Source organism: Pararge aegeria, chromosome 16, assembly GCF_905163445.1.
Source record: "Pararge aegeria chromosome 16, ilParAegt1.1, whole genome shotgun sequence".
NCBI classification, from domain to species: Eukaryota; Metazoa; Arthropoda; class Insecta; order Lepidoptera; family Nymphalidae; genus Pararge; species Pararge aegeria.
In genome coordinates this window covers 17,162,921-17,188,693 of record NC_053195.1, presented here as the reverse complement: position 1 = coordinate 17,188,693, position 25,773 = coordinate 17,162,921, and the positions used below count along the sequence as shown (strand labels likewise).

At 37.8% G+C, this 25,773-nt stretch overlaps 1 protein-coding gene and 1 long non-coding RNA gene across 2 annotated transcripts in view; one reads left to right on the top strand and one right to left on the bottom strand.

The window, feature by feature from the left end:
- LOC120630212 (E3 ubiquitin-protein ligase ZNRF1) overlaps positions 1–25,773 on the bottom strand; it is a 138,953-nt gene that overhangs the window by 100,291 nt on the left and 12,889 nt on the right. The gene's annotated exons all lie outside the window — the stretch shown is intronic.
- On the top strand, positions 4,322–4,692 carry LOC120630213. Its single transcript, XR_005659014.1, has 2 exons — positions 4,322–4,384; positions 4,475–4,692. It is a non-coding gene; the product is annotated as an uncharacterized LOC120630213 (long non-coding RNA).

The window sequence follows — 25,773 nt, the reverse complement described above, 5'->3', positions numbered from 1 at the left end:
TCTGGTGATAAGCTTAATGGAAAAAATTGTTCATTAAAGTAGTTTCCAATGTTATTTTTGACAGTGCACCAGGGGGCGATGCGGAGCAGCGTACATTACGTGTTTGGTGGGTGTTTTAAAATTTGAACTTATTTTTTTTCTTTTTTAATAGTAATTTAAATTTGAATAGCATATGGCCCGCCTGCAGCCTGATGGTACCTTAACGCCTTCACAGGGCATGCAAGAAATACATCCTACAAAGTGCCGCGATGTGTCGATAAACCCAAAGGGTAGATGTTAAGCCACATGTGTCTGTAATTAGGTACACCGGTAACCACGCCCTTCAGACCGGAACACAGCAATGCTGCTTATCGGCTCTACTACTCGTAATGCTACTACTAAGCTTGTTCCAGCACACAGTTTCACCGGCGGACCGGATGTTGTATTCATCAAGTGCATGCATTGCAATATTGGATATTGCGGTAATATCCCCCTCCCCCCAACTTCCCGTTCGTTAATACAACCCCTCCTTTGCTATTCAGTTCCAGCATGTTTGCACTTGAAATCGATTTCGTCGAATTAACGAGATCTGTATTTCGAGCTGAAGAGATTCCTATATCACCAAATAATGAGATTAAAAACTTACTTAAAACAAACTCTTATGTGTTTTTTTATAGTAATTTATGACGGACCAAGCTGATGGCCCACCTGATGGTAAGTGGAAAACCGTCGCCTATTGACAGAGAAACACTTCACAGGGCATGCAAGGACCACCTCCTGCAATATACCGCCCTGTGTCCATGAAATTGTTAAGCCTCATGATCTTTATATTACCCCGGCAACCACGCCCTTCAGACCGGAACAGAATTAAATAAATAATAATAAGCATGGCGATAGTACTTCCCTGGACGAGCTCTGTCACAAAAAGCTCTACTACTACATAAAATCAATCCTTACTTAATGTTAATGTTGACGGCCGACTGGCGCAGTGGGCAGCGAACCTGCTTTCTGAATCGTGGCCGTGGGTTCGATTCCCACAACTGGAAAATGTTTGTGTGATGAACATGAATGTTTTTCAGTGTCTGGGTGTTTATCTGTATATTATAAGTATTTATGTATATTATTCATATAATTATTCATCAGTCATCTTAGTACTCATAACACAAGCTATGCTTAATTTGGGGCTAGATGGCGATGTGTGTATTGTCGTAGTATATTTATTTATTTATTTATTTATTTATTTATAAATGCAAAATGTGTTTGTTTGTTTGTCCTTGATTCACACCTAAAGTAAACAACCAATCAACTTGATTTTTGGCATAGAGTTAGTTGAACGGACGGAGAGTAACATCGTCTACATTTTACCGCAGATAAACAAAATGGCTCCCACAGGAGATGTAGAAAACCTTAATAAGTATACGAGGACTAAGCACGCGGGCAACAGATTCCGCCAGGAATTTAGAGTTAAAACCCTCCACGCTGCTTGAATGCAGGTTTGCGGGCAAGGAAACACATCGGTATAGGAATCGGTTAATTTCGCTTTTTTAGGAGTCGGAATAAATCTTATTCTACATCGGTTTACCAGAATGCAATTGCTGCGACCGAGGTCGGCGCCCCTAACCACGAGCTTTGGGTCCACCGAAATCGCCCAACCCAAAACGTGTGCAGCGATTTTTGGCGATAAGCAAACCGGTCGCTTCCTTCTACCCACCCACACGTTACTCTTAAGGTGCTCGCCCACAGTAACAGACCACGCCGCAAAGTATTGCGTAAAACACTGGATTAAGAAAAAAACTACTTTCGAAATAAATTGTATGCTAATTAAAAATTCAATAAATTTTAGTATAAATCAAGCTTGTATACTATGTGCTACATTTAGTTTCTAATCGTGAAAAAGTAGGCAACTACTAGTTTTTTTTTCTCTTTATTTAAGAGCTTAGTCACATAATGTGACTTTGCCGCTGTGTTAGTTATGTACAGATATTTATTGTCTAATTCTAAAATATATTCTAACTAATTTATAAATCAGTTATGATTCTGATCTAAGAGGAAACACTAAAAAGGCTATTTAAATCTACTATACCCACTTAAATACTAAACTATCTAACTAAATAAGTCTAAGTCGTTGATTCCGAACACATTACTCAGAACGTGATTACGTGATAACTCTAATAGAAAATGTGGTTGCATCCAGGGCCCCAAGTCTGCTATTACAATTGTGTGTCAGTGATCGATCAGTGACTTCATAATTGTCAATTTTGGCATATTTGGTAGTCTGCTAACACAATGGTGTCATTATGGTGTCATTATGATTTTCCGATGGAAAACCACTGACACTTCAATGAACATTTGCTAGTCTGCTGCACAATGACAATTCAATGATCGCACGAATTGGTAGTCTGCTAATATTTTGACAGTTCTATTGATCATTGTGAGACCATTGAGACGCAATTCTGCAGTCATTGCCTTTTAGCAATATTATTGTTGATTACAATTAAATTGTGAAGTGTGAGATCATAATATTCAGATTAAGGTGGAATATTTTTAAGTTGGCTAAGACTATTGATGTTCTTCAATACCATTTGATTAAGCGTAGCAGGCGCCGTCGAGCCCGCAGCTTGCTAAGAAACAATGTAGACTACTTTAGGATATTCCCGATGCGGAATTTATAAAAAAAGGAGTTGCTTGGGAAGCAGACTGTAATGAGTCAAGTGTGGGAGCTCGCTCCACTTAGGCATTCCCAAACCACGGTAAGAAAACAACTTTAATTTTCGTTGCTTTTTAATTAAGTATAGTACCTATATCTCAGAATAAGTTATGATGGCATGGCTGTAATGCTGGTATTTCTGTTGCAGTTACTGGTAGCACTAGCATTTTATGCATCTGGCTCTAAAAAACGATTAACGATTGGGCAGAGAGCCCCCCACAATGTTTCTCAGATCACTGCCTCAAGAGCTGTGGGACAAATAACGGAGGTGCTTAACAGTTAACACCAAATTTAATAAAAAGTGTTAAATGTCCAGAGTGATAAGGATGCTGAAGTGGAGTGATGGATGAAGGAAGAAATAATATTTTACCAGTTATATGCGTACTTTACCAAGAAGAATGCTTTTTCAGCTTCTATGAAAAAAATTACTTCAGATATCATAGATGGGACACATGTGGCAATAATAAGGCCAAATGTTCATGAAAGGCACGATTATAACACTAAGGTATTCCATTCCCTAACTGTTATAATAGTAACTTTAGTATTGAACTCATATTTTAATATTATGTGATATATCTAGCCAATAATCTTCAATTTATTTAACAATCTGTGACGCAGATTTAAATATATTGTGCCTGCAACCCAGGCTCTGCTCTTAACTCCAATGTGTGGCAGAGTCACCCACTCAGCCAACACTTAACTCCATTAAATGATAATGGGGCATGAGGTTTTTTTTAGGTATTACTTATTTTAGGTTTTTTTAATTAATTCCAATATAGATTTTTAATTGTCAAGGTTAATATTGGTTGGATTTTCAGGTGAGTTTTTCCTCTGTGGAAAACTATGATGACCACAACTTAAATACTATAGAGGGGAGATACACCACACTACTCTATGCATGAAACTTGTGACTGTATGCAATACAGTAGAGCGCTGTAAAAGTATATTGGAAGAATGTTTCAGGTAAAGTAAATAAAATGCTTTAGATAGCATGTTAGGGTCTCCTAGATTGAAAACTGTAGTAATTCATGTACATAGTTTGATGGTCAAGTGTTTTATTTCCAAATATCTTTTTCTGGTAATTGTTTAGAGCAAGTATGCATTATAATGCATACTTGCTCTAAACAATTGCACTGCTGGCAAGATTGCAGATGCATGTTGTGTTTGGCACAATATAAAAGCCACAACACAATTAAAGCAATTCTTCTGCAAGAGGCATTTAACTTTTGTGTGTTATTCAAATTATTTTTATAAATCTATGAGGAGACAAATAATACAAGTTAATAAAGATAAGACACTGAACAATGATTTTTATTTACAGTAATTTAGTTTACAAATGAATACATGTAAAAAATGAAGACTCTTCAGCTGGCTTCCAATAAAAGCAGGAGGATATAATTTTGTCTTTAATTAGCAAATTTCATTTTGAAATCCAAACCTTTATTGTTACCCTTTTTATATTCATTCCAAGAATTATTTATTTTATCTGATGAAGTTCCTTATAGATAGAGGACAGAAGTCTTCAACAGATAACAGCAAATCACTTTGTTCACGATTAGAGCCGAGTTGAGTTGAAAAGCTCTATCACATAAGGACTTGGTTCACAGAGACTTCAACGAGTAAACCAGGGTCTGCTTGAAGGTTGGGCACTGCAGCAGGCTCTTGTCAAAAGACTGTGGACAAAGGCATATATTATGAGTATATGTGTTCCAAGGGTTAAAAATAGTGTTTTGTCCTATTAATCTATTGTTTTTAATTATTCTACAACAATTTTTTACTCTGTTACAGGGATGCTGGTCACAATTTGTGCAATACCTTAAAGGTCCAAGGTTCAAAATTAGGGTCCACAAGTTAATAAAAGATAAATTTTTAAAAGAAAATTGAATGGAATGAAAACCTCCTAGCTATAGTTTTAAGTTAAAAAAGGTAGTTAGCACCACCATGATAAGTACAAGTTCATTAGCACCTGTGATAAGCGTACATGAATAAAGAATTTAAGAATTTTATTAAATTTTTGATTACTCCCCATATTTGTGTTTTTTTTTTATTAAATTACCAGATACTGTTGGAAACACACCAATTTGATACCTACTTAGACTTCATATCATGCTTAAACAGTACAAGATTGCATTACTTACTTTCGCTCTTCAGTGGGAATTTATTTATAAAATTTCAGCGTAGGTACGCAACCCAATGTCGCTTCGCCGGGCAACGTCCGTTATTGGTACAGCTGCAGTGTCCAGGCTGATCTGTCTAACTCTCCAAAAGCAGCGACGAAGTTTGCTCGATGAGGAGCATTTTGTTTGTTTTGATTATAATTTATATATTTTCACTAGCACAAAATAACGTCAATAAAATTTAATGTCAATTCGACAGTTACAGATTAAATATAATTATTTTTGACAAAATTTGGCACACAAAATATTTGTTTTTTGGGATCCTTCGATTGTTTTACCAAATGTGATACAAAGTTCGTCTTTAGAACACAAATCAATAACATTTAAAAATATTTCTAATCAAAAATTCGCTTAATTGGACATTATTAATTAATGGTAGTTTTTTAAATTTTACTTCTCAAACACAGTTTGACCAAATGGCAACACTGATTCCCTTTCTACCACAATGCAATTATCATCCAATTACAATCCAATTGTAAGACCATTGTGAATTTAGTAGACTAGCGACTTTGGGCACAATGATAATTGGATTGCAATGGAATGGTGTCATAATGACAAATCTTGTAAAATAGCAGACTTGGGGCCCAGATATACTTAAAACATCTGCGTCTACCTTTTCGAGGGTACATGCGTGATGTTACTCGTATGACAATGATCATTTATGCGATGGCAGCAATTGATTTGATGTAATTTTTTAAGAATTCCGTTATCTATCTTCTAAACTCTTCATCAGATCTATGTTAAATTAAAATAGGACCATTACAGGTTAAATCGTTTTCGATCAAAAAAATAATTAAGCGAATCCGTCTTTAAATGACGGAGTTATGCCCGTGGTTCAGCCCTCAGATTAGAAGAGATCAGATAGGACTTTATTCCAAATGCCCTCCGTTGAAGCTATCGCGGTGGTCGACTTATTACTCCGCACGCCTCCGCCGGGTCCGTGTGCACGAGTCTTTAAACCGCCTACACCTGTGTGTTTACCGCAAAGAGCAAAAACCCCCACCCGACTGGGTTAAGCAATTAAGTGCATTTACCTGTGTGTTAAAATATTGACCTGCGTCTAAGGCAAATTGGTTCACCCAAAGAGGCAACATATAAATAAATAAATAAATAAATATGGCATAAAATTGAAAAAGCCTCCCACTTTATGGGTTATACAAAAATCCTTGGAAAGGACATGTACCTTGCATGACATGCGAAGTGTTGCTCTGTTTATATGCGATGGTTTTAACCTCGCTATCTGCTTAATCTGCTAATTATTATCTTCAATATGAAAAAGAAACGACGCAAGACCTTTGGAGTCCCTACAAAAGATATATGACAGCTGCTTATGATTCAATTAACGAGACAAAGGAGATGTATCAACCTCCATTATCCGTGGAACTGGATACCGCCCTACTGCGAATGGATCGAGATGGCAGAAACAAAGACGCTTTAAATAAACACACAAGGGCAGCTATTAAAGGAACCCGTGGCCCAGAGGCTTTGGAGTCGTTTGTTATGTTGTATTTAGCTGAGCGTATTCATGGAGGATGTTTTGGAAATTTGTTCTGCACAAATTAGTTTCACAAGTCTGGATAACGTTTAATAACAACAATTTAAGACGAGAGGTAACAGTGATCCTAAAATAAACATAAACGAATACAAATGATATTAAGTGTAAATCTGCGAAAGTATATTTGTTTACAAGTTTCTTTAATAAGCACGCGTCAAACGGCTTTCGGACGAATTTAATAATTAATTTGTCTACTAGATACTTCTATTTTTGTTTTGTTTTTATTTTGGTCAACGTGGACAGTCGTCAAGAATTAGTAATAACGTTAACGCTTGGCCCTTTTAGTACATATGCAAAAAAAACATATGTCAAACATTACAGCTTGTAGTAAACAAACTTCATCACTTCTTCAACCCATTACCGGTCCAATACACGGATCTTCTCCTACAATGAGAGGGCGTTCAGGCCGTAGTACACCACACTGGCCCAGTGCGGATTGGTGGACTCCACACACCTTTGAGAACATTATGTAGAAGTCAGGCATGCAGGTTTCCTCACGACGTTTTCCTTTACCGTTATAAGCAAGTTATATTTTAATTACTTAATTTCGCACATAACTTAGAAAAGTTAGAGGTGCGAGCTGGGATTCGAACTCGGCCCGACGAAAGTGAAGTCGCGTCGCTTACAAACAAACTAACTAAACCAGCAGTAAAACAAAAATGCCTTTAGTATTGTATAGTCTGTGGAGCGCTTGTCGGATCGCGTCGGAGTCTTTTAATTCCGCAACAACCAATCCACGCAGACGTAGTAACACTTCAGAATTAAAGATTGTGGGAATTTGGGAAAGGTGTATGCATAACTGCTTACCACGCAATAGAATATGCAGTACCGACAGGTAATTTGGCTGCAAATGTAGGGCTACATTATAACTCATCGCTTTACGAGTTCACTGACACGAGCAGTTCTGGCAGCGGGTCGGATTTGTGCGTACCGAGGTACATCCAGTAGATCGATTTAGTACACTTTGCAATCAAAGGAGGCGTATCTGCAATTTGATTGGGTTTGCAAGAACTTGTTTATCAAACTCAATTTAATATTCACTTTAATTTAATACATGTAAAATTACTAACTAATTCAACAAGTATTGCGAAGTCTGCCACTTGCATATGGCCAGCGTGGACTACGACCTAAACCCCTCAATCGGAAAGGAGACCCGTGCACTGGTAATATAAAATGACATACCCTGACAAATGTATGAACCTCCAGACTGAACCTCTGAACAAAAGAAAGCTGAAATTTCGACAGTAATTGATACCTCAGATAACCAAGCACTTTCTACATCGGAAAGTTGTATTAAAGTTCCAAGTTTTGAAGTCAGTGACGTGAAAATCAATATCGCTAGGTCAATAGTTATAAATAATAAATTACCGGTACACGTCGTGTTTTGAAACACTCTTTGAGGCCTATCCACTTTGTGGTTGTTGAAATAGGGGATGATACTTTATGAAGATGCTATTACTACGCCTACTACAAACGAAATTCAAAAATTCGTTGCTATAAACAGGGCAACACTTCGCAGGGCAAGCACAGAACATGTCCTGCAACGTGACGCCCTGTGCCCATCAGCCCGAGGCGTATGTTTAAGATTCGCATTTGTTGACACCGGCAACCACGCCCGAGCCACTTCAGACTGGTTTCCAGCGGCTTCGAGCGACTTATTTACATTATGCCTACCTATATAAAACTACTAAACAACCTTTCCACCCAATCAGCGAGGTAGACTACGGCCTAAACCGTTCTCATTTTGAGATACCTTCGTTATAACTCTTGTCTGCACGTTCATTAATTAACACGCTCGCTCGTTACATTTTTAACGAGCTTATCCCCCATAAGTCCGGCACGTGCGTCAAGCAGCGTCGCTCAAAAAGCAAACAGGGGCGGGTTGGCGCGCATCGGACCGGAACCGCGGGTGCATCCAAAATAGCGGAGTCCCACTTCCACAAGGTCGCCACAGGCCGTCCGCAGTACGCGATTTGGTCGCGTGTGGTTTTATTTTCAGCACAACGGAGCTGCTTGCTGACAGATGAACGGAAGCCGTGTGGAACTAACGATACTTTATCGTAAAACTGGCTGTTGTTCGCGACTTAGTACGCGTTTATTTTAGGTATTTAATGATCATAAAGGGTTCCCAGGGATAAAATGCGAGAGACCGAAGAGAAGTCATAAAGCAAATTCTGCAACTTAAATGGAGATGGGCGGGTCACATTCAAAGATGTCAATATGGTAGATGGACAAAAATACCAACTGGTATCCTTCTGATTTTAAACGAAAACCCGGTAGGTCATTGAAAAGATGGGAGGGCAAGCGGTACTCTAGCAAAGGACAGGTACAAATGAAAAATATGGAGGAGGCTTGTAAAATTATATAAATTTTATAAATTATATATTGTAAATACAATTAGAGCAGTATAATACTTACTTAATAAAACATCATAAATAGAAAATAAGATATTAGGATTAACTAAAATTATATTTAACTCTGTCTTCAGCCAGTAAGTTAATAAAATGTAAGTATAGCTTATTATAACATGTAGGATTCCTAGGGATAAAATGTATCCAGGAAGCAAACTATTGAGTTACGCGGTCAATTCATACATAGCAGCTTTTCCGGTATAAATATTATCCTATGCCCATCCATCGCTAGACTGCAAGCTACATGTGTGCAAATCCATTCGGTTCAACGATTGAGCGGAACAGAGGAAATAAACAAACACACTTGCGTATTTATAATATTAGTATGAATAGCTTTTGTTTCCAAGTTTGTCCGTATAACTATGCTATTTTCCCGCGGGAACTGTTTTTGTCCAAGGGTTCCATCGGCCAGTCTCTAGGTTGCAAGCTTAATATTTGTGCCCGGTTATGTCACGATCGGTTCGGAGTCCGAAAGGTTCTTTGTTGAAAGCCCGTGAGAATAATTTGTCTCAATTTTATTTTTCTTAGCCTTGTTCGTCATTTCTCTACTGTTATCGATTATAATTTCACTGGCTATTAAATGACGTCACGAAAATGTAATTTAAACCGGGTTTAATTCTTTCATACGAAATACTTATTTATCCTATTTGTATCAAATTTTCGAATACTTCACTCGAAATCATACGCAAAACTCGTTCTTCCGAATAAACAAACATTATAATTTTTTATTTTGTCCGATGGGCAGATGAAATTGAGAGTGTGGCTGGCGAGAACTGGCTTGAAAGAGCGCTAAACAGAGCTGAATGGCAGAAAATGGAGGAGGCCTTTACCCACAAGAGGTCCTTGGTTTTTATAACAAATTTGCAAACGCTTATATTCTTATCTATTCTTCTGCACTTTAATCAAGAAACAATAAAATGTTTTTACTGCCCCGTTGGTCGCACGTGCATCTACGGATACCTAACGAGGACGTGTGTTCGATTCATGGGACGGCAAAAAAAATATCTGTGAAGGAGATGGCTGTCCACCGTGGTATTATCACTATTAAAGCCCGCTAATCCACATTGGAGCAGTATGGCGAGTATGAGCTCTTAATCTTTGCAAGACTCCTCTTGCAAAGATTAAGAGCCTGCACCCAGCAGTGGATCATTAATGAGGATGATGTTAAGAAAGTACTTACTTGAAATAGAGTATTCTCTAGCTCTTTTTGTTCGATCTACTTTAATGTTGAACTCTCGTTTAGTTGGAAGTTAAACTCTATATAAATAGTCGGCCCACTTGCTCAAAGCTCAAAGGCGCTGAAGGTCAGAGTGGTCGGCTCCCACGTCACGGCTGGTGGCGTTAACTCGGCGTGGTTATTGCGCTTGACCTGTTTCCACGAGTTACGTAGATACCCGCATGGTGCATATCGCACTACAGACTATAGTGTACCTACATCAACGATTAAAATAAAGCTTGATCCGCTATACCCCCAGGGTATTTCTCCGTCCCTCTACTGTTAACAAATTTACACCGGCAACCACGCCCTTCAGGCTAGAACGCGGCATTGCAACAATGCTGCTTAGCGGCACAAATAAGCATGGCGGTAGCACTTCCTTGTACAAGTTCTGCCACAAAAAGCTCTAAAACTCCTAAAAATATTCGCACATTCGCATTCGCATTTACTTTGATAAAATTAGGCCTATCTCAGATACCTATGAAGCATTTACCCATGTAACGTTTTTCACCCCGGCGCAAAAACGACGGGATTTCTGTCTGTGGCGTCATAGCTCCCGAACGGATGCACCGATTTTGATTTAGTTTTTTTCGTTAGATAGGTGCATTGGTCGGGAGTATTCTTAGATATTTTTGATGAAAATCTGTCCGAAATGGCCGCCACTTCAAGATGGTGGATTAAATTTTCTTTCACATTTCCTTATTTAATTGAAATAAATAAATATATTACGGACAATACCCCCAAAGTTAGCGCGGCTTGTGTTATAGGTACTATGATAACTGATGAATATTTTTAGAATAATATACATATTTACTTATAACATACAAATAAACACCCAGACACTGAAAAACATTCATGTTCATCACACAATTTTCCAGTTGTGGGAATCGAACCCACAGCCTTGACTCAGAAAGCAGTGTCGCTGCCCACTGCGCCAAACGGCCGTCATAAGGGCTTGATTAGTAGAATAGTTTACACTATGACTAATTACAAATTCAAGATGGCCCGTGGCCGGCACAAAATTTTTACACTGCGAATTTTTGCTCTTGACGGGGGTTTTTTATTTATTTTTAATTCCATATAGATTAATTTCCAATACTATGAGCCGGCTGCAATAGGTATGTGCTGCCAGTCGAAGGCAATACGGGTTGCATGTGGCAAATTAAGCGCACGAGCCTGGAAGTGTGCAAGGTCGGTGTTAACATAATCACGACCATTTACTTCATTAACAGGCTATTGAGTTTTACTGGCTAAAATTAGCAAGTTCATAGCCTAATGCGAACATGGCTTGCATTTTTAATGCCGTAAAAACGACGGGGTGTGTGTGTGTGTGTGTGGGCTTGACTAGTAGAATAATGTACACTATACTGAAAGTTGGAGTTGAAAAATTGAATTTGTGAAAAAGCTCGCTCGGCGTAGTACCTAATGCCGCCATGCTTATTTCCGCCGCTTTTTCTGCTATGCCGCTAGCTTTGCATTGCTGTATTCCGGTCTAAAGGGCGTTGTGTCCGGTGGAACTACAGGCACAAGTGGCTTAACACCTAGCATTAGGCTAATAGACACAGGGCGGCACTATGTAGGACGTTTTAATTATTTCCATAGCTCGCTCGCTCGTTTCTATATTTCTTAACTTCTCACCATTTCAAACGTATTTTATCATGTTCGTTATACGTAGACTTAATTTTTCTAATCCACTTACTGAGCGACATTTGAAAGTATCAGCTTACCTGAAAATATATTAATACACATCAATACGAGAACAATACAAACGTTAGATAGTTATTATTTATTACGTGCACAAAATTGCAAAGTCAAACTTTTTACTTTGGCAAACTACCAATCCTGTGAACCGACTGCGCCTGTCAAACTTCTAAAGAGTGAAATGAAAAATGACTATGGTTTTGGCAAGAAAAAAAATGTCAGTGTCACTGGTCAACTAACTGGGCTGAATAAGTATACAGCATTGATGAGACGGGATCGCTTAACCTTTGTAGCTAAGTACAGTAATCTAAGATCAGGAGATTCTTAACTTTCGCAAAATTTTGAATAGAACTATTATTTCTATTAACGATCAAATCGGTTTATGGGGCCAATTAAAGTTGTAGATAACTTAGGTACTAGAATTGTCAAAAAAACTTTCCCATTCATTTAAAAGGGAATCACCATCGAGGCTTTGATAAGCATAAAACTAAAAACTAATCTACAACTTCTTATCTTACTAAAACACACACGTCAATAAACTGAAAAAAAATAATTATTATTCTATTTCAATCCTTGATTATATATGATGCTAAAATTTCAGCTCGATCGGTGCAGAACTTTTTGAGTTTTTGAAGCGTACACAAACCAACATAACATTTTTATATATATAGATATGCTGTAAATATTTCACATTTTTTTTCTATGGGAGCCCTGTATATTCTGTATTTTAGTATTAGTTGTTATAGCGGCAACAACATTTACATCATGTGTAAAAATTGCAACTGTCTAACTAAAACGGTTTGTGAGATACAGCCTGGGAACAGACGGACATACAGAGACCGACGGACGGAAAGCGGAGCCTTTGGGTACGTAATCCTATTGGAAATTTCATACAAGAGGTTTCAGTGTAGTCAACATATCAACCCACTACCGGCCCACTACAGGGCACGGGTCTTCTCCCACAATGAGAAGGGATTAGGTTGGTTTAGTCCACCATGCTGGCCCAGTGCCGATTGGTGGACTTCACACGCCTTTGATAACATTATGCAGAACTCTCAGGCGTGCCGGTTAACTCACGATGTTTTCCTTCACCGTTGAAGCAAGTGATATTTCAATTACTTAAAATGCACATAATTTAGAAAAGCTAGGGGTGCGTGATGGGATTCGAACTCGGCCCCCGTGAAGTGAAGCCGAAATTTAGCGAATTAAGCGTCGCAAATGCTATGTACAACACTGGTGACATAACATTTGCGACGGTGATGGTGACACTTTTCAACTGAGTTTTTGATTTGACTAGCATGGCGTAGAGGCAGAAAGAAATTAAAAGCTCGTTTACACGTGGCGAGTGCAACAACTGAGTGTCATTCAGTAATCAGCTCACGGTTGACGCCAGTTCGTGCCAATCCGATATCTCGCCTAATTGGACGCTTCCCGTCGGGTTCAGTACGCGGGGCGACGTGGTTAATTGAAAATGGCCATTTTATTTGAATAAAACGTGTCAGTTAAATTAAATAATGTGTACGCTTTGTTTTATCTGATTGTTGCAAACATCAAATTATTTTTTAACGACTTCGAAAAATGCGGGGGACTCAATTCGAATTTATGTACATGTATGGATTGTTAATTCTGAGTAGCAGGCCGGAGTTCGTAAGTTGACTACTAAGTAGTAAGTAGCATAGTAGTATATTAGTAGGATTATCAAATCGTTAAAGTCTATGATCTCACATTGAAGCATGGCGGGCTATAAATCCGCGGCTTTGGGAACTTGTGCAGATTAATTCAAACCTAATGGTAAATAAATAATCAAAAATTAATAGATATATTCCCATTTTTATAACTGACGAACAAGGCAATGTCTAAATAGGTAGCGCCTAATCTAAGGAGATTCCTAGACATACATCAACCATTCACCAACAGTTATCACCAAAGAGTTGGGGAAACCAAAATATGCCTAAATCCTTAAAGTCGGTGAAATGTTTTTTTTCTATAGACATCGCCTAAATCTTTAGGCAGTCGAATAGGCTATGTCTAGGTTAGTTAAAACGGACATAAGACTAATAACTATACTGATATTCCTACTAGCTAGGGAGGGGCTATCAGTATAGCCCCTCCCTAGCTTGTACTAGTAAACAAGAAATATAAAAGTGGCGGATTTGAATGATAGCCCCTCCCTAGCTTGTACTAGTAAACAAGAAATATTAAAGTGGCGGATTTGAATCTAGGACCTCTCGGATGTTATTCTACTGGCCACCGTCCGAACCGTTGAACTATCGAGGCTATAATTGTAAATAGACGCGTAGTGTCGGTCATTGCCAAGGAAACACTTTTCTTCCGCCGTCCGCCACGTCCGCGGTTTATTAAGGGGACACTATTCGAATCGAAGTTTGGCACCATTTCGCAGCTTTGTTTCGTCGGTTAGGGTGGAGTTTCGAGAGCCGTGTCTATTGCGTCTGAGATGAATGCGTAAAGACTTTTATGTATAACACGTATTTTCCGGTTTTACACCGTGTATGTTAAGTAATTATACCGGATGCAAGCTACGAGATCTTGGACAAATTTCGCCAAGATCGATGCAGTGGTAGCGAACATAGATAAGAAACAAACACCTCTCTAACATTAGTATGGATAACAGTCCATCCGTACGTACTAGTAGGTGTGATTTAGTAAAAAAAAAAATGTTAATATTTTTTGAATTATCTAAAAATTACTACGCTAGTCAAACACATGGTTGAAGTCCTTTGATACCCTAAGTCACCGGTACCCCAATTAATCTGGTAGCTTCATTTTAAAATTACGTTTCACTCGTTTTGGCCTCGTGCATAAAAACACTGTGCTAGTTACAGAAAGAGAAATGGCTATATATTTTCTGTTATAAATACACCAATTTCTACTACTATATTTCAGTTTTTTCAATTCCCAAAATTCGGATATAAAGGGGAGCAATGGTGTTAGTAATTTGAAGCGGTGATAGCGCTTTGGGTAGGAGCTCGACTTTACTTTCGAGGTCAGAGTTAGAATCCCAGCTAGCACCTCTGAATTTTCTAAGTTATGTGCGTTTTAAGTAATTAAATAATCACTTGCTTTAATGTTGACAAAGGTGTGTGGAGTCCACCAAACCGCACTGGGCTAGCGTGATGGATGTGTTAAATTTTCCCCCCTATTCACTGTAGGAGCAGACCTGTGCTCTGTGATTGGCTGGTGATGAGTGAGTTCTAAAACTTCGACAGGTATACAAAACACACATCATCACATCAAGAACATAAGAAATCCTGCCAATAACGATCACGAGTTAATGTTACCGGGGTTATTCTCGAAAGCGTACCTTAAAACGATAAAATCCAGCGAACCGTGTTATCTTGGGTCGATGTCGTAATATTCAAATGTAAACTTTGCGACGAGGAGGAAGCATAACATTTTCAGATGCTATCAGCAAAATATAGGAAATAGACTGAAACACGCTTTCAAAGGGTAATTTTATCTCATATCTCTATTTTTTTAAAACATCATATATAAAGCGTACAAAAGAAAAACATACAATGAATAGGTACGCGGTAACAAATCACAATATGCAAAAAAGGTGACCTTATCGTTAAAGGTTATCTCTTTCAGGCTACTGATACGAAGGATCGCGGAGATCAAGGAGGTATAGCATTGAAAGACGGAGAATCGTTATCTTACCGTGTGTATGTTTGTTTGTTATGAAAATTATTTCTTTTTCTTTATTCAAATAAGCTATTATACGGCAATCTTGATGCGCATATACAAATTGTAAGTTACACAATTGACTACGTACCTCTAGTTATTTTATGTCCATTGTTAAACGATTTTATTGTTATTAGTTTCCATCTTTTGCCCTTGTTCTACGCCGGCGTTTATTATGGTTTTTTAAAAATTCCGTGGGAGCCGTTCGTTTTCCTTGCATAAAAATATGTATCTATGTATATAAATTACTATCCGTCCTTTCAACTCAAAAAGAATTAGTTGAGCGGTTTCTTAGTTACAACGTAAAGGAAGGACGTACAAACAAATCATAATATTAGTAAGAATGATAGAGCAAGAGAAGAACGTGTGTCGTCCTAACCTACCAGGGATGCGGGTAGCGGAGAAACGTCAGTTTAGACATTTGATTGCAAATCATAGTCGCTTCTGACGCACAGTAGCAAAAATCAGCCGTTAAATTCCAGCCTAGATTTATATGTACGATCCTTGAAGCCCTTTGTTGTGTAATCAGGGTCAAAAAACTTTATTAAACTTAAAACTAAACCTACATAGGTTACAAATGCGCTCTTCTTTAATGAAAAGAAAGGAATGAAAACAATATCATCATTATCACATCAACCGATAGAAGTATACCTAGACCTAGTGTCTTTTGTAGGGAGTTCCCAAACCCACGGTTCTGAGCCCCTTGATTCCAGCGGCTCCCAGCGACTCGCATGATTTCTTGTCTCCATTTCCATAGAGGTTGACTAACGCTTCGTTTACCGGTGCGAGCTCGCCATTTCAGCACCTTGGGACCCTACCGTCCATCGGTTCTCCGCATGTTGCCACTTCAGCTCAGCGAATTGTTAATATATGCCGGTAATTCCATTTGGCGGCCGATTGGCGCAGAAATGTTTGTGTGATTAACATGTATTTTCAGTGTCTTGGTGTTTATTTGTATTTCATAAGTATTTATTTATAAAAAAATTGAGTAATCTTAGTACCCACAACATTAGATTAGCTTACTTTGGGGCTAGATCCACAAATTTTTTTCATATACCATTTACTAAATCCCATCTCGGAAAACAAGCGCCTATTATACGTATTTGTGCGAAATACAACGAGTTATCTATAAAGATACCTGGCATCGATATCTTCCATGACTCACCCACAGCTTTTAGAAAAAAACTCACCGAACACTTATCGGTAAGTTAAATTTTGTGTTAATTTTTTTGCAAATTAAGTTTATATGACGCTTTGTCAATGCTATGTGCACTGGTCGTTGACGTGCATATAAGTCCATGTGTTTGTGTGTGTGTGCTATGTTTAAAAAACGTGTAATATGCATGTTGTTAGTGCACTTAAATAAATAAATAAAATAAATAGATGGCGATGTGTGTCATTTTCTACATATCTCGTCAGTTCCGAATTGATCACTTAGAGATACTCCGAGCATTGCTCTCCCCATCGCCCGCTGAGTTACTCTACTGTCTTATAAGGCGCCCAGTAAGCGACCACGTGATGACAAAGCCTTTAGTCTTCGAGCACTGAGAGATTTAGCACAAAAAGATGTCACGAAGTTTCCCGTTCGGTAAACAATTTCAAAGCAGTTTTTTTTAGCAATACGTAGGTACGTATTCGTAGTGGTTAAGTTTTAGCTTTTTCAAGCGTACAGGCCACCAGGGGGCTGCGTAAATGTGTTGCCTTTGGGGTATTTAAAATCGGAACTATTTAAACGAGCGATGAATTCATATTAAAAGTATCGTAATTACTGAATGTGGCTTACTAAAAGAGGAAATCCAACGCGGAAGAAAACCAATGTTTACGTAAGGATCAGTTTTACAAGTAAATTTAAAAAGTCTTTGAAAAAAAAATGTCGGTTTAAGAGAAAGCTAAAAATATCGGCGACACCGCTCGTCGCCATCGCGCAGTTTGGCACCTGACCTTCGCAGCGTTTTTATATTCCGGCAACCGCTGCAGATCGATCCGATAGATACCAAAAGTCTAGACTCACTACAAACTATAGATCACGAAACGTCTTCTAATATTTCGTAGAGGTTTTTGTACAACACTCGGACCATTTTTTACGTCGTACAGCAGTGACCCAGCAGCTATTCAACGGTAAAAAATTACCATCACTACAAGTTAGCAATCTTACCAGATGACCGGTGATGTTACAGTTCTTTTTAATCCATACTCCTAATCGGTTTCTATGCGACATTGTACCGAAACGCTAAATCGCTTACGCACTTCTTTGTTGGTATGGTGGGCCAAACTAACTAGCCACAGCGGAAGGCTCCCACCAGACCAGAGAACCCAGCTTAAAACCACAGGGCCCACCGCTGATCCAGGGAGGTCGTCAGAAGCCAATAGCCTATAAAAGTCCACTGCTGGACTAACAGCCTCACTGAAATATTTACCACGTTGGGCGTACGGATTGGCATTAGATGGTAGTACCTAGTAGCACAGAGGACGCTGCTGCCCGTTCTCCGTTATATTCCCTTAGTTGCCTTATACGGCATACGCGAAAAAAGCAGGGCTGGCGACAAATTAATTTGATCTGCCGTCTGCCACACGTTAAATCAAAAAGATAATTACAAAAAATAAAAAATTCATAAAGATTTAAAAAAAAAATTGTCGTACTTAGTTTATCGAGTGTAAGCAGCGCGGTGCGGCGTTTGATGCAGCAGCAAAAATATTCGAAAAGTTCTTCATTCGATTAGCTATGTTTTAAAATTTCTAAGTACAGAAATTAATGTTTTAAAATATACTAGGCTTTTATAATATACTAGCTATTGCCCACGTTCTGCGGCCTTATTAGTTTCAAACCCATTCAAGAACCCTGAAAGGGTGCGAAACTAGTCGGGCAATCCCCGACGAGAGTTCACGTGAGTTCAGCCGTCTTTTACAGTTAATATGTATGTGTAAAGAAAGTATATTTCTTTAGAGTTTCATTAATATCAAATTTAAATTTTCGCGCGCTCCAAGCAGAAATATTACACGAAATAGATCATAAACTTATTATACATGTAACATCATCCTTTCCATCTAGATAAAGCGTTTGATTCGGCAACAGGAACAATAACATCTACCAGCCATCTAGGTAGACAGAAAATCTTTATTTGCACATACAAAAAAAATTTAGCAAATGAAAAAGCAAGTAAATATATATGCGCAAAGGCGGCCTTATCGCTTGAAGCGATCTCCTCCAGACAACCTTTGGTTGACGAAGTTAACTATCTCTAGGTAACTATCCCAGTGCAACATTCAATTTAAAAATAAATAGTAGTTTAGGTATAAGTTAGAACAAAAAACAGCGTTTTAAAATATATGGATTTATCAGTCAGGCGACAAATCCGGTTAGCGATAGTGACCGTGACAGGTTGACGGGTGAATTGAGACATTACTTCCGCATCCCCTCAGAAATGTATATACGCTTTATCATTCTTGGCACTGAGATGATGGGACTAGTATTGAGTATAAAGTCTATATTGTATTGTTTCATAATTTCTTCGAGGCTCAACTTCCAGAAAAACTTCCGCGCACTCAATCTCATTGCAACTAAATGGCTTATAAATTACTTGCATTACGTAGACAATAGCATTCATTCCAATTGATGACTGAATTCATTGGATCCATGTGATTGGACTAATGTATTACGGTCATTATAGTTAACTAAGACGACTCAAAAATGCGGATTTATTGGTCAGGCGATAGTAACAGTGACAGGTTGGCGGGTGGGTTGAGACATTATTTCCGGCGCCTCTCAGGAATACACGCTTCATCATCCATGTCAGAGTTGAATGGACTGGAAATTATTATTTTATTGGTAAAATTGTGTATTATTTTCCCCGACGCAACTAACGTCTACAAAAATGTGTGGATTAAACAGTGCCGCTTAAAAATTAATGGCATTTTTAAACTTAATCCAAAATCTTAAATGGTTGAAATGTGATAAACTTGTCATTGAGTCGGTGGACACGGGCGACAAATAACTTTGGAGTTTGGAAATCCCTACAGAATTAATAGTTATGTCTAGCAGTTGACGACTGTTGATGGACATCATTGGTCTGTGACCTAACTCAGGAATAAACTTGGGTTATTTCCCATACAACAATCGGTTCTTGGTAAACTCGCCATCAAAATAGCTGTCCACTTTGGCGAGCTATTACTTTTAAAGCTTTGGACAGAAGCAGAATACTTTGCGGAATTCCATTTTATTTATTGAAAATTAAGCTTTATTTGCCATACTCCAGGAACAATAGGAGATTAATATTTATACTCCACGGCAAACAGATCTTCGGCAACGAACTCTCTACATACTCTCTAAGATGTTGACTTTACAATGAACAATTGCTAAGGACTTTTTTTAGTTATTTGGTGCATCCAATTGTAACAATAAATTTCAAAATATGGTATCAGAATGTTGCCTTTAACCTTTAAACTGTATGAATGTGGAAGTTTATTCAACAGCTGTATTTGAAAGACTTGGAATAATCTCATGCGACCGCCCACCCTGTCCATCGGAGCGAGTTCAATTCCTGGTGTGAGGAGTTCAGAGACCGGGGGAATTAATCGCGGTGAGCCTGGCTGCCGTCCAATATGATGCTCTGGTACTAGTATAGTTGCATTGTTTTATATCTTTGTACAGTAAAGACATCGTCACATAACTAAAACTGTATTTGAAAACATTTTCTTTGACGGAATGTGCACTAAAAATTAAAAATACCCCTGCTTTTCAATATACTCTACATTAGTCTACTAGTCATGGCCTTTCATTTTATATTGTGGGAGTTGTGAAAAAATACGAAATCCGCCATTTTGTGGCGGTGGCCATCTTGGACCGCTTTTCATCAAACATAGTTAAAAACACTCCCGACTAATTCACCTTTCAGACAAAAAAGCTGAATCGGTCCGTCAGTTCGGGAAACAAGATTACACAGACAGACAAACAGACACACAGATACGTCAAACTTATAACACCCCGTCGTTATTGCGTCGGGGGTCAAAAACAAGCTTTTCGATAAGCGATCTGGAGTATCGATATATGCGTAAGCTCCAATATAACTAAAATTTAATTAGATAGGTAATCAAGAAAAACTTCTGGACCCGGTGAATTTGGCCCACGCATAACCACTCAGTATACCTACGCAAGATTTGCATTGTCATTCCAGCCATTCATCATTTACAGTAATAATTTTCCGCCGTAACCTTATTCATTAATGTCCCAACGCGAGAAAAGATTAAAATTTTTCTTAACATTTCCCCCGTGGTTCGATGCAGGTCAAGTTTAGCGGGTGTTTTTCTGGGATAAAAATTAGTCTCGTTTTTTTGTTTTTTTAACTAACTCTATGCGAAAAATCCATCGATTGGTTTCTTAGTTCGGGCGTACAGTGAGGTAAAATAAACACACTTTCGAATGTATGAAATATTTTTTTTATTTTTAACTAACTTTTGTGACTGTAGACATGTCTAACTTTCTTAATTTAAGAAGATTCTCAGGTGAATCTCTAAGGGTAATTAAACCGATATATCCAACAACGTGATATCACGTCCAATATGGTGATAAAAAATAAAAATTTATAAATTTAGTTTGTTGTGGGCTTTTCTTAAACCAAAGCGCGTTTGGAAAGTTTTCACCAATTATGCAAACATATATGTATGAACGCTTCATAAGTGCCTGTGATCCTAAGGCTGTATCTCATGAACCGTGATAGTTAGACAGTTGAAATATTCACAGTTGATGTATTTCTGTTGTCGCTACAACAACAAATACTAAAAAAACAGAATAAATATATAATTAAGGGACTTGCACTTATTATATAGTTTTTAAATCAGAGGAAATACCTTAATTACAGATTGTAATATCAATAACATGACATCTCGCCAATTTGTCAAAAATAATCGAAAAGAAATGGGCAATCCTGGCAAAAAGAAGTAAACTAAGATCCTGAAGATTAGATAACTTTATCTCTATACAAAGTTTTTCGAGATCGGTAACAAAGACTATTTTATTGAAACCGCGGTAACGATTCCCGGATTCCGGGATAAAAAATATTCTATGCCAAATATTTATATATACAACGTGTGAATGAAAACCGAAATAATACTTCATAGGCTTTAGAGGCGCATTATTTACTGTCTTTGAGACTTCTCTGTGAAACCGAAACGCTAATAGTTTTTAAGTCAACCACTGCCATAGTTTTTACTGAAAGAAATCAGATACAGCCCTCACATCACACTTTAATCAGTAGGTACGCGTCGCGTAGCGTAGGTACTATGCGCGTGTCGATCTTTCATCTTCAATAGGGTTGTCATAATTAAACACTTAGAATGTTTTGAATTTGTTTGTACTGAAAAATAAATATTCTTCTTTTGATTTAATATTTTTACTGAGTGTTTCCTTATGAAGTATACTTATGCATCTTTCAACAATATTCAACAAAAATTCATTCAACATTATTTCGTAATTCGATTACACGTTGCAGTAACAAGGAGTCGAACGGACACTACCGCATTTATAATATTAGTATGAATTTTTCTTCATCCTTGGGCCAAGACTTTCTCCCATAACTGTGTCGTTTCCCAGTAAAATCGACAGCTGCCAATATGACCGCGGGGAGCGGGCTGGGGGAAGCGCTCACGCACTATTTAAAACCGATGTAGGCAGGTCAGTGGGGCGAAACGCGAAACGGCGATTAGGCCAGCGCTGCCACGCTATTTCAGTCAAGATTTAGTTACAGTTAATTTTGTACTGAATAATTGCTTACAATGATATTATAAGTGGCTCAGCGCAATCTCAAACATCCGCCGCGAATATAAATTAAACTATGTAGCTAGGTACATTGTTTAAAGAGTCGCTATACACAAATCCACACTACCGTAGTACAGCTGGGTCTAGTGGTTAGCATGTTGGTGTGCAACTCACGAGGCCGTGGATTCGATCCCCGAGTCGGGCCAGTGAATGGTTTTGGGCTTTTCTTATCAAGAAATTCATCATACCAGCCCCGAGTTTGGATATCAGCGGTGATTCGCCCCGGTGCCTCGGAGAGCACTTAAAGCTGCCGGTCTTGCGCATGCTCTCTTTCCGGTCGTGTCAAAGCTGCTGTCCCATCGGATTATGAGAGTCAAGGAATGGAGAGTGCATCTGTGTTTGCGTGCACACTTGTGCTATATAATAACGCCCGCGTAGTTGGAAAATCTCGGCCAACGTCGGTCAGGGAAATTGTATTACTTGGTCCGAACAGAATTTCAGATTTAAGATGCCGAGTGGTTGAACAAAATTGTTCAATTTAATTTCATTGATTTGTTCCAATATAAAAGGTGATCGTATAGACAGTTACGAAATTTGAAGTGGCCTCTACCCGATCCTATGGTGGGATGGAACTAAATAAAATGAAGAATAAAAAAAAAACCAATCTAATCTATTAAAAAATGGTTCGTACAGATAGTGTTACGGAGCCAACATGTTTTTTCAGCCGACGCAGGCCGCCGGGAAACTATTTCCCTAGTTTCCTATCCGCCGCCAGATGGAAAACTATTTCGTATAGAAAATATGCACAAAAAGATGTTAGTTGTTTATTAAAAGAAAAAAAATATAGGGCATTTTATAAAATAAAATTTTCATATATTTTTAGAATAAGAATATTCTTTAATTATTTGATAATCTATTAAAAGTTAAGCTTGATTTCACGCCAACTGTGCCTTGCAACCGCAACAGCCGGTCTAACGCCGCCACATAAGATGCTTTAAAACCAAAACATGCTTTTAAAGCTTGTTTTTAAAATAAGTGACAACCCTATTCCAGCATCCGTTATCAAGGATGCCCGTCGCCACTTTAGTTATTGACGCACATAGTGGCGGGAAACGAGCTTTGGCACCGGAGAGCTTTTTACTTTATTTACCGTAATAAGCTGACGCACACAAATTAATAAAGATAAAAAATAACCGCAAAAATGACATCAGCATGCACGTTTAGAAACAAAGACAGCATCGGCACAGCTTTGGTCCAGTTTAATGACCCCTCTATTTAATTGTGCTGAGGTACAAATAGTCGTCTTGTAACCTACAGGTCTCTGAATCGGGGTAATTCAAGATTAAAGCCCGCGCCAGGGTGATCATGCTGGTGTTTGACAACTTTAATTAAATACATTAATTACCGCCACAGCATGCAAAAAAAAAATTAAAACACTGTATAGATGGCCACCATGCATTGTGTAAATTCTGGAAATATGTACTCAAATATTGGTTTAAGAGAATATCAACTGTTATTCCGTGTATACCTACTCAACATTTCGTTCTGTCACTCCATATTTTTATGGATTTATTTATTTATTTAAACTCTTTATTTGTACACCACCACAGTTAGGAAAATAAAGGGCGAATAGAGAGAAATCTTAAAAACACACTAATAAAATCGTTTTTTAAACTATTCTATAAAAGTGTAGTGTTTTTATAGGACGATTGGACCTCTATATAAACTGGCATGTACACTACTAGCGTATGAGTAGTTAACATGAAAACTTACTAAAGCTCTGTAGATTAGCGTACGTATTTTGTAACTTTCTGACCGTTGCTAATTCGTGGTGATCTTTCATCTCAATTCTACCGCTGTCAAATAATGCGTTTATGAAGACTACCATTTGACCACCTAGTACAAAAGCTACTGAATACGGCAACATATCATCCTACTTATAATTCAAATGCTAAAGTTTGTATGCATGGATCGATGGATGTTTGTTACTCTTTCTCGCAACAACTACTGAACTGATTATATATACCCTGGATTAACACATAGGCTTTTTAACCCAGGAAAATGTACGGTTCCCTCGGGATTCATGAAAAAACAAAGAACCGCAGCAGCTAGTAAGATTTAAATGGGAACAACGTAAAGATGAAAAATACATAGAGGTATCATTGTTGATATAACGCCTAACAATGTTGCAACATAACGCGTAAGTATACTTCAGCGAATTTTACAGGAGCGCCAGAAAATTTAAAAGATAATATTTCACTTCGTTCACAAAGTGACAACGGTCTTTATTATAAAATAGCTTTTGCCCGCAGTTTTCGTCCGCATTATTACGGTTTTTTTTTTTGCAAATCCTGTGCGGTTTTCCTGGTCTACAAGCTCTATGGTAAAAATCCAGTTAATAGGTTGCTTAGTTAGGGCGTTAAGAAAGGCCAAACAATCACACTTTCGCATGTATAATATTAATTAGATAGTTCCTAAAGAATGTTGCTACGAGGTATGAGAATGTAAATTACGATACTCGTTAAATTGATAAACACCTTCGCTTCTTGAAGTCGGTTTAAAAATACAAATCTGACATAGTTCTGAACGTGAGACCTCGTTCTAACCGCAACGGTCTATTTCGCCACATTGTCATCACGAGTCAGACTGTCAACTTCATTGAAATTATGTTGACATTTTGACTTGACAGTTGACGGCTGTTCATTTGGACGAAAAGCGTTTAATCTGGTTGGGTTATTGTTAGACTGCGATCTCATTTGATGCTAAGTGAAAATGCAGTCTAATACCGAAGCTTGCTAATCTGAGAAAAATATTCAAATTCCGTATATTAAGCCTCGATGAAACTTTTAGCTTAAATTCGTTTATTATAGACGTTACGAGAAGTTAAAGTTTTAAATTCACAATTTCAGTTTCTTCAACTCAACCTTTGTCTTCAATATATAAATAATGCATCTTCAGTTTTAAAGGGATTATTCTTCTTGGTTTCAAAATTCAGTGAAACACAAATTGGACTTTCTTATAAGTATTATTGAGGAAAGTTCACTGACTTCGACAAGGCTCATAAGATTTATTGCGTCTCATAAAACGTACTGAAAAATACTCGAATTATTTTCATATATGCGATATTTAATATATTTGCAGTTCTAATGACATTTTAACATTTTATAAATAAAAAAAAACGGGTTTTATATGAAAACAATAATATCCCTGTATAATATATCTTTTCTAAACATCGAGAGAAAGACCCAACTTAAGAAAAGATTGAAAAAAGATTTAAGTGCGATTTAAGACGTAAGTGCTACTTAGGTCTTAAAACTACTAAAGCAGCTCAGTAGCGTTTTTTCTAATGGCTTGCCTTGCAAATACCATTATTTCAGGCTAAATTTTATTATTACCGAAATAACATATAGATTTTATTACTTCGAGAAAAAGAACATCCCAATGGTGAAAGTTTTAGTAGTAGAGTTAGAGTTTATCAATTACAAACCCACAATCCTTACCTATTTCTAATAAAAGTAAGGTTAGTACCCATAATAAGTGGAAAATTAAAATGTGGCGCTGATAATATTTATTA